Here is a 9,602-nt window from a genome sequence, read left to right on the forward strand (position 1 = left end):
AGCACTGGGCAGTTGCCCTCCCCAAACCAGTTTTAAGTGCAATAGAAAAAAATAAACCCTTGCTGCTGGGTAGAGAAGCCCTATAGCCTCAGAGGCCAACCCCAAAACACTGCCACCCAGAGGCTGAGCCACAAACTGACTCTTAGGTGAACACAAATTAAGGCAGTCTGGATCACAAATATGGCCTGCTTTAAAATCAGGACTGTGATTTACAACACGGAAGAACAGTGTATTGCAGGGAAAGTCAACACTCTCCTGAATACCTGGCAGGACTAAGGCGAGCCAGGGTGAAGAGTAGAAGAACCAAAAGACCTTCACTACTGCAAATTTTTTTTTTCTTTTTCGCCTTTTAATTAAGAAACCAATTTTTTTTCTTTTTCTTCTTTTTGCATCACCTGATTTTACCCTTTTAATTACTACATTTTTATTTTTAACCAGTATTATTACTGCTACCATTTTACCATTTTTTAAAGCGCCATTTTATTTTCTCTCTCTTTTTTTTATTTTGGGAGTAGTGTTCTCCATTCTATTTTCATCGTTCCTTTAGCATCAATTTTTCCTACCTCAATTTTACCTCTATGCTAAAACCCTCTTCCTCACTTTTCCCCTTATGCTGTCCTGTTTCTCTTACCCTATTCCTGCTTTAGATTTTCCCTATTCCGTCTTTTTACCCCCTACCTAATTTCACCCTACTTATATATCCTATTTCCAATCCACCGCTCTAAATCCTTATACACCTATACCTTATCCTTCTTCACTATCCAAATATTATTTTTCTCTTATCTTTCTATTGTTTTCTTGCTGTTTGCATGCTTGTTGAATATATTGTTCTTTTTGTTTGTCTGTGGTTTGTTTTTGGGTTTTTTTTGCTCATTTTGTTTTGTGTTGTTTTTTTTTTCTTTTTTAGGACTGGTTGTGAGGTTGTTTTTCTTTTTCTTTTTCTTTTTTTCTGCTGGTTTTTCCCCTCCCTCCCCTCCACCACCCCCCAGCTATTTTTGTGCTTCTGTTTTCCCTTGCCTCTCTTGATATCATTGGTTGATTGTAGTTTGCATTCATCTCCAGGGATCTGTTGCTAGAATTTGTTGGGATTAGTGGCATATCTATCAGAATTTTCTCCTCATACAAATAGCCTCTCCCCCTCTTCTACTTCATTCTCTCTTTCGCTCATTTTATCCCCCTATTTTTTTCCCAATTTCATTTTTGCACTTCTTTTTTGTTTTTTTTTTCTTATTTTTCTTTTCTTTTCCATTTTCTCTTTTATCTTTTTCTCTTTTTTCTTCCTTATCCCCTAATTCTCTTAATTCAAGTGGTCACCTTTATTTGGGGTTATTAATATCGTGAATATATTTGTGTTCAGTGCCTGGTACATTGTCCCTTGTTGTGTTGTATTTTGTGCCTTTAAATCAACGCAGCAGATCGAAGCAACAGCAGCCTCATGATCACCACACCCTCTGTCTGAGGAACAGCAGCTGTATGTGAAGCCTCCCCCTACCAGCCAAAAGAGCCACCACAGCTGTGAACAGCACCCACCAGAGGAGCTGCTGCCAACTGTGGAGCAGCTGCTACCGCAACCACCCAAGGAGCAACCACAGCCCAAGGAGCTACTGCCACCCAGGAAGCAGCCACTGAACGACTCAAAATCTAGACATGTCAGTGAGATCAAACATGGGCAGGCAAAGAAATCCCCAAAGGAAAGAAAAGGAGGACTCGACAGAAAAGCAGCTAAGTGAGACAGAGACATGCAACATGACAGAAAAAGAATTCAGAATAAGGGTCCTAGCGTGCTTAAACCGGATGGAGGAAAAAATCAACAACATATGCAAAAAGCAAGATGAAACAGATGAAAAAATCAACTACTTATGCAAGAAGCAAGAATAAACAGATGAAAAAATCAATAATATATGCAAGACCCAAGAAGAAATGAAGAGCGATATAGCTGCAATAAAAAATACCATTGAAAGCATCAACAGTAGACTAGGAGAAGCGGAGGACCGAATTAGTGAATTAGAAGACAAGGAAGCAAAAAACACCCTAACTGTACTGCAATTGGAGAAAAAAATTAAAAGACAGGAGGAGAGCCTAAGGGAGCTTTGGGACAACATGAAACGAAACAACATACGATTAATAGGGGTGCCAGAACAACAGAAAGAGGAAGAAATATTAGAAAACCTACTCGAAGAAATAATATCAGATATCTTCCCTGAGGTGGGGAAGAAAAAAGTCACACAAGCACAGAGAGTCCCAAACAAGATGAACCTGAAAAGACCAACACAAAGACACATCATAATTACCATGGCAAATGTTCAGGACAAAGAGAGAATCTTTTTTTTTTATCACATGATATCACTCATTTGTGGAATATAATGAACAACATAAACTGTGCTGGAGTCCAATCCCAACAGGTCCAGGGGTCCCCATAGGTGTGGACGGAGTCGGCGAAGAAGGAATGACACGAAAACAGCCTTCAGTTGATCAGCAGCCTAGTCAGGACCTCTAGCCAGGATCTCCAGCCAAAGTTCTGGTCGGAGTTCTGGTAAGGAACTGATCAAAGAGAGAATCTTACAGGCTGCAAGAGAGAGACAGAAAGTTACATACAAGGGATCTTCCATTAGATTATCAAATGATTTCTCAACAGAAACACATTGGGCCAGAAAAGAATGGACAGAAATTTACTAAGTGATGCAAAGCAAAGGACTGAATCCAAGAATACTCTATCCAGCAAGGCTATCATTCAAAATTGAAGGGGAAATAAGAAGCTTCATAGACAAAAAGGGCTAAGGGAGTTTATCAGCACCAAGCCAGCAATGCAAGAAATGCTAAAGGGACTGGTGTAAAAAGAAATAAAAAGCTCAGAAAGAAAACAGCCACACAAAAAAAGAAATGGCTACAAACAAGTACCTTTCAATAATAACTTTAAACATAAATGGACTAAATGCTCCAACCAAAAGACATCGAGTGGCTGAATGGATAAAAAAACATCACCCATATATCTGCTGTCTACAAGAGACCCACCTCATTAGAAGGGACTCACACAGACTGAAAGTGAAAGGATGGAAAAATATCTTTCAGGCAAATGGAAAGGAAAAGAAAGCTGGGGTAGCAATACTTATATTGGACGAAATAGATCTCAAAGTGAAGGCCATAACCAGATATAAGGAAGGCCACTTCATAATACTAAAGGGATCGATACAACAAGAAGATATAACCCTGGTAAACATATATGCACCCAATGCAGGAGCACCCAAATACATAAAAAAAAAACTCCTGGAAGATATCAAAAGAGAGATTGACAATACAATCATAGTAGGGGACTTTAATACATCACTGACATCACTGGATAAGTTCTCTAGACAAACAATGAGCAAAGAAACAGCAATCCTAAATGACTCACTAGATCAGATGGACTTAATAGACATCTTCAGAACACTTCACCCCAAAGCCGCAGAATATACATTCTACTCAAGTGCTCATGGGACAGATTCAAAAGTAGGCAACATATTGGGTCACAAGCAAAGTCTCCCCAAATTCATGAAGATTGAAATCAGAAAAAGCATCTTCTCAGACCACGATGGCATAATATTAGAAATAAACTACAATAAAAACAACCCAAAATACTCAAACACTTGGAAGCTGAATAGCATGTTATTAAATATTGATTGGGTTACCAATGAGATCAGAGAAGAAATTAAAAACATCCAGTTGAAACTAAAGAGAAAATGAACAAATGGGACTACATCAAAATAAAAAGCTTCTGCACAGCAAAAGAAACCATCAACAAAACAACGAGAAAACCAACTGCGTGGGAAAACATATTTGCCAACATCATATGTGATAAGGGCCTAATCTTCAAAATTTATAGGGAACTCATACAACTTAACAAAAGGAAGATAAACAATCCAATCAAAAAATGGACAAAGGACCTAAATAGACACCTTTCAAAAGAGGACATTCAGAAAGCCAAGAGACATATGAAAACATGCTCAAAGTCACTAATCATCCAAGAGATGCAAATCAAAACAACAATGAGGTACCATCTCACACCTGTCAGACTGGCTATCATCAACAAATCAACAAACGACAAGTGCTGGAGAGGATGTGGAGAAAAAGGAACACTCGTGCACTGCTAGTGGGAATGCAGACTGGTGCAGCCACAATGGAAGACAGTATGGAGTTTCCTCAAAAAACAAAAAATGGAACTCCCATTTGACCCTGTGATCCCACTTCTAGGAATATATCCCAAGAAACCAGAAACACCAATCAGAAAGGATATATGCACCCCGATGTTCATAGCAGCACAATTCACCATAGCTAAGATCTGGAAACAGCCTAAGTGCCCATCAGTAGATGAATGGATTAGAAAACTGTGGTACATCTACATGATGGAATACTATGCTGCTGTAAAAAAGACGGAACTCTTACCATTTACAACGGCATGAATGGAACTGGAGAGCATTATGCTAAGTGAAATAAGCCAGTCAATGAATGAAAAATACCACATGATCTCACACATTCATGGATAATAGAGACCATTATAAACTTTTGAACAATAATAGATACAGAGGCAGAGTTGCCTCAAACAGATTGTCAAACTGCAGCGGGAAGGCTGGGGAGGGTTGGGGGGCATTAGGGAGGGGGGTAAGAGATTAACCGAAGGACTTTTATGCATCCATATAAGCATAACCAATGGACATAGACACTGGGGGGTAGGGGAGGCCAGGGGATTGTCAAGGGCAGGGGAAAAAAGGACATATATGTAATACCCTTTGTAATACTTTAAGCAATAAAAAAATTTAAAAAAAAAGGAAATAAAGATATATATATATATATATATATATATATATATATATATATATATATATATGTCAGACTGACCAACTGGCCAGTACATAAGGTGTGCACTGGTAATTTAAAAATAAATGTTGACTCACACATGTGCAATACATATAAAGCTCTCACTGGCATCAATTGCACACGTGTGTTTTGATCTATCATTGCCAATCGTTAATTTGGCTGTTTTTATTGACATTCTGAAGTGGAAATAGTGTGTCACAGACAGAATGTATCTGAAGACCAACTATTGGCACTCCTATTATAGAGAAAGGGTGAATAACAATATTAAAATATTTCTTCTAATTAATTTCTTTTCCATGTTCACATATCCTTGCACTGGGCCACTAGTAAATAAATAAAACAGAGACAGCCCAGTTGGTGTGGCTCAGTGGTTGAACATCAAACAATATTTAAAAAAGAAAATCAGCCCTCCTTAGCACTTCAATCTTTCTGCACAGCTGATCATTCTTGTGCAGGCCTCCACTCAAGCTCCAACTAGCCAAATGTACATCCCCCATGCCATCACACCAAGCAGTATTAGTATAGATTTCTAGCCCTGCACTGTTTTCTTTTGGCTCAGATCAGAGCAGAAGGGGGCAGAATTAGCAGATTTACAGTATGGGGGCAGGGCAGTGCCCTTGAAATGGAAGTGAATTAGGGAAGTCTAATCTATGTTTTTTCCTCTAGGGACACAGAACAATCCCCAGCTGGCTCTCTGACCAATGTTCTACCAGGAGTTAAAGGATTTCTCAAACTTACTGCCTAATGTAGGGATCAATACTGTCCACAGCCAAGCTTTGCTCTTGGCCATTCCCCCCAGTCCTAGATTAGAGCAATTGTCCCTGGTGCAGCAACAAAGAAATTGCTCTTTGTCTTGGCTTTTGCAGTTTGAGCTTCCAAGGTGGACTTTATCTCCACTGCTTCCCAGATTCCCCTTCCTTTCTCTGTGTTTCTAAATTGAAGATATCTACGTGGGGATAAGGGATCCACTGTTAAAAATTAGTATCAGTGCCCTCTGCCTGAGTTGACTCACCCTCCTCCCATATCCTTCTGACTTTCCTCTGCATTTTCTGTTCATATTATTACAATCAGCTTCCCCTCCACTGTTTTTTTTTTTTTCATAACAATTGCCCTATAATATAATGTTGTAAGCCAACTATGGGAAGTTCCACCGATTCTGAAGCCATGTTAGATCTCTTAAAACCAGTTTTTGATTCAGCACTCCAAGTACTATTCTTTCCACCTCTCTAGTCTTGACTCTGATCTTTCTCTCTGGTGTTGTACTAGAAAATGGATCGCCCATCTTTCTATGTTTTCTGATTTTCTTTAAGGTTTTTTTCCTGCATCAGTTTCTGTCTTTAATTCAAAATAAGCAATCCTTTTACTCTTTCCATCATTACTGACTAATCTGATCTCCATAGCATCTTCAAATACTTCTTTTAATCCATCCTGAGTAACTTTATAAGGCAGAGTTATAGCCGAAAGTATTCTCACATCTCAATCTATTCACTAGTACTGTTTCTTCCCTTTGGTTTTTTTTTTTACTTTAATTTGATTGCCAAACATTTTTAAACCAGTAAGTTCCAAGGCTTTTTGATAAATTTTCAGTAGATTCAAAATCCACATAGTCGAACTTCCAAGACACACCAATTCTGACATTTGCAACATCAAGATCATTTTTAGCAAAAATGTCACTGATGCCTGTTTTTTTAAAATACTCATTCAATAATGGTTTCATTGGTTGAAATGAGAGAGAGAGAGAGAGAGAGAGAGAGAGAGAGAAATATCACTATGAGAGAGTAACATTGGTTGATTGCTTCCCCTATGCGCCACAACCAGGGATTGGACTCACAACCTAGGTAAGTGCCTAATCAGAAATCATATCCACAACCTTTTGGTGTACAGGATGATGCTCCAACCAACTGACCCAGCCAGATAGGGCAGTGATACCCATTTTTAACTCAGGATCAGATTTACTGAAGTTCAGGTTTCAACAAAGAAATTGAAAGCTATAGTTGGTTCTATGACCCATTCTGTTTTTTTTGTTTATTTTTGCTTCAAAAGCAGCTTTCTATTTAGTCATTGCCTTCATTTTCTTTAACACTCTTTCACCTCTTCGTTTCCCCCTCTTCCTCATTTTTTTTCTTCCTTATCATACTCTTCTTCGTCATCTTTATCATCATTCTCTTTGTTTTCATCCTTGACTATGCTCTTGGCCATCATGGGAACAGCTTTTGCAGGAGCTTTGTTGCCTTTGGCTGGTATAATTTCCAGAAGTTCTTCAAAGAGGCATCTTCAGAGGCTTCATCATTCTCCTAATAATAATCCTCTTTTCTGTCATCATCATCATCTTACACATTACTGTCTTCTTTACTGGCATTCTCATCATTCTTTGGTCCCTTGGCTTGGGTGGCTACTCCTTTCTTCCTAGAGTTGGGCTTCCAATGCTTTGCCTAGTGTGCCTCCCTTCTTGCCAAAGTGTGTGACTACTGCTCTAGTTGGAGTAACTGCTGCCTTATTGTCAGGGGCCAGTATAGTCGCTGCCTTCTTGCCAGAGGTGACAATTGATTTCTTAGCTGGTGTAGCAACCAAATCTTTTTTGTTGGAGAAACCATCAGCTTCTTTGCTGAAGTTAACTCTTGTAGCCTTTCAGTGGAATTTGACTCTCTAGCAGGTGGTAGCCTTTTTGCTTTTTTCTGAGGAGTGATAACCTTTTCTCCACTGTTTTTATCTTTACTAGTATCTTCTGACATTTCCTCATCTTCACTATTTTTTTCAACTTCCTTTGGAGGGGAAGCCATTTTCTTGGAGTCATCTTAATTTTTAATAGCCTTTGCAAGCTTCACCATCATTGTGGCTTATGATAACAGAATTTTCAGTAAGTATGTGATGCAGGTGAGCCCTGAGGAACTAGATGGCATCAATGGCAGTCTCTTGTACTAAAGATCCAAAGCACATATGTTTTGTTTCCAGCTAGGGCTCACACTGACATGGAAATGCTATCAACTTCGTAATTGTCCTTAATATTACTATTTATTTCATGAAATCTCCCCCTTTTAAAACTTATTGCATTAAATTGCAAAAGGGAGTTTCACTTTTGCCCTACACTTACCTAAATCCACCCTATTCATCAATTACATTCCCTTCACATGAGAGCAACCATTTTTTATTGTTGAAATCGTTTCTCACAATCCCTTATTACATCACTATCTATGTCTTAAATTATTTAAATCTGGTTCTATTTAAACATTGACCATTGTAGAATTCAGCTTTGTAAGACCTTTTTGAGTGAACACACCTCACAATGCCACAAATTTAATGTTCACCCCACAATCTGAAAACATACCCTGAAGAATTTATAGAGGAACTTCCAAACCACACTGATCCCTGTTAGGAAAACTTTCCCACATTGCTTTCAGCTAATAAATCTCTAAGTGAACAACTCTTGCAAGCATCTTCTGAGCTCCCACAGGTTATGTTTGATCTGTGCATATAAAAATTATCTTTGAGTAATTATCCTGTTATCTAGAGCCTGAGTGAGCAATGTCTTTTTGGTTACTTGACATCCTCTTTTACTATCCTCAAAATGTAATAACCAACTTTTTAAAATTCTCATCAGAGAAAATAAAAGAAATTATCAATAGTAAATAACTACCTGAATGAGAATTACTGTTTATAAAGATAACTCTTGTGGCCGTTCCATAGATTTGAATCTCTAGCAGGTTTTTCAAGAGATGGAGGGAATTGCTTTCTCACAATTGTTCTTATATTAGGTGATTTTGGTATTGTTTAATTAGACATAATAATACTAAACCTAATTAGAATCATCAAATTGCTTGCACAATCTCCAGGACCATTCAAGCCCAGAAAATATCTTTAGACCAGTGGTTCCCAACTATTTTTTGGCCATGCCCCACCTAAGCATTTCTAAAATCTTTATGCCTACCCTCTATCACATTACTAGTATAATTCTAATTATTCAAAAAGTGAACTTCTATTCATGTGGAGGGACCTGAAAAGGCCATTAACTTGTTCTAAACAAGCTTCCAGAAAATATGGCATCCATGAAAGAGAAAAATCAAAGAACAAAAGGAAATTGAAGTACAGAGAAGAAATCACTAAGAAATTGTTAAATATAATCTTACCTAATAATAGACAAACATGTAAATTGACCATCCCTCCACTACGCTCACCAGCCAATCAGGAGAGTATGCAAATTAACCCAACAAAGATGGCAGTTAATTTGCATACATAGGTTCCCAGGGGCCTGGGTCCTGGAAAGATCATTGGGCACCCAGGTCACTCCAAGGTAGGCCATGTGTGGGCCCTAAGCAGCCTAGAAAGGCCTTGAGCCAGGGGGCTCCTGGGCAGGGCCTGAGCCTGCAATCAGAGCCGAGGGGGCCCCCTAACACCTCGGCTAGAGGCGTTATGCCTGGTCAGGGGTGGAGCCAGCAATTGGAGGGAGCAGAGGGTCCCTTGCCCAGGCCTAATGCCTCAGCCAGAGGCGTTAGGCCTAGGCAGGGGCAGAGCTCACAATCGGAGGGAGCTGGGCAGGGGCTGAGCCAGTGATGGGAGGGAGCTGGGGGTCAAGCAGGCAATTAGTGTGAACTACAGAGGTAACACCTTTTCTTACCACTCATTGGATAAACTCCCTGTATGCCACTGGTAATATTCTTAGTAACTTGAGTAATAAGAATCCAAGAAGGTGACCTAGGGTTTTTCCACCACACTCCTGGAGAAAAAAATGAAGGTCCACTGCTGGAGGGCTAAGA

The 9,602-nt window shown here is 39.2% G+C and overlaps 1 pseudogene; it reads right to left on the reverse strand.

The window, feature by feature from the left end:
- Positions 1-5,948: 5,948 nt before the first annotated feature.
- Positions 5,949-7,679, reverse strand: LOC139000663 (nucleolin-like; annotated as a pseudogene).
- Positions 7,680-9,602: the final 1,923 nt, after the last annotated feature.

The sequence above is a fragment of the Myotis yumanensis genome, unplaced genomic scaffold (genome assembly GCF_028538775.1).
Source record: "Myotis yumanensis isolate MYYU_CA2020_CCGP unplaced genomic scaffold, mMyoYum1.0.hap1 SCAF_24, whole genome shotgun sequence".
Lineage (NCBI taxonomy): Eukaryota > Metazoa > Chordata > Mammalia > Chiroptera > Vespertilionidae > Myotis > Myotis yumanensis.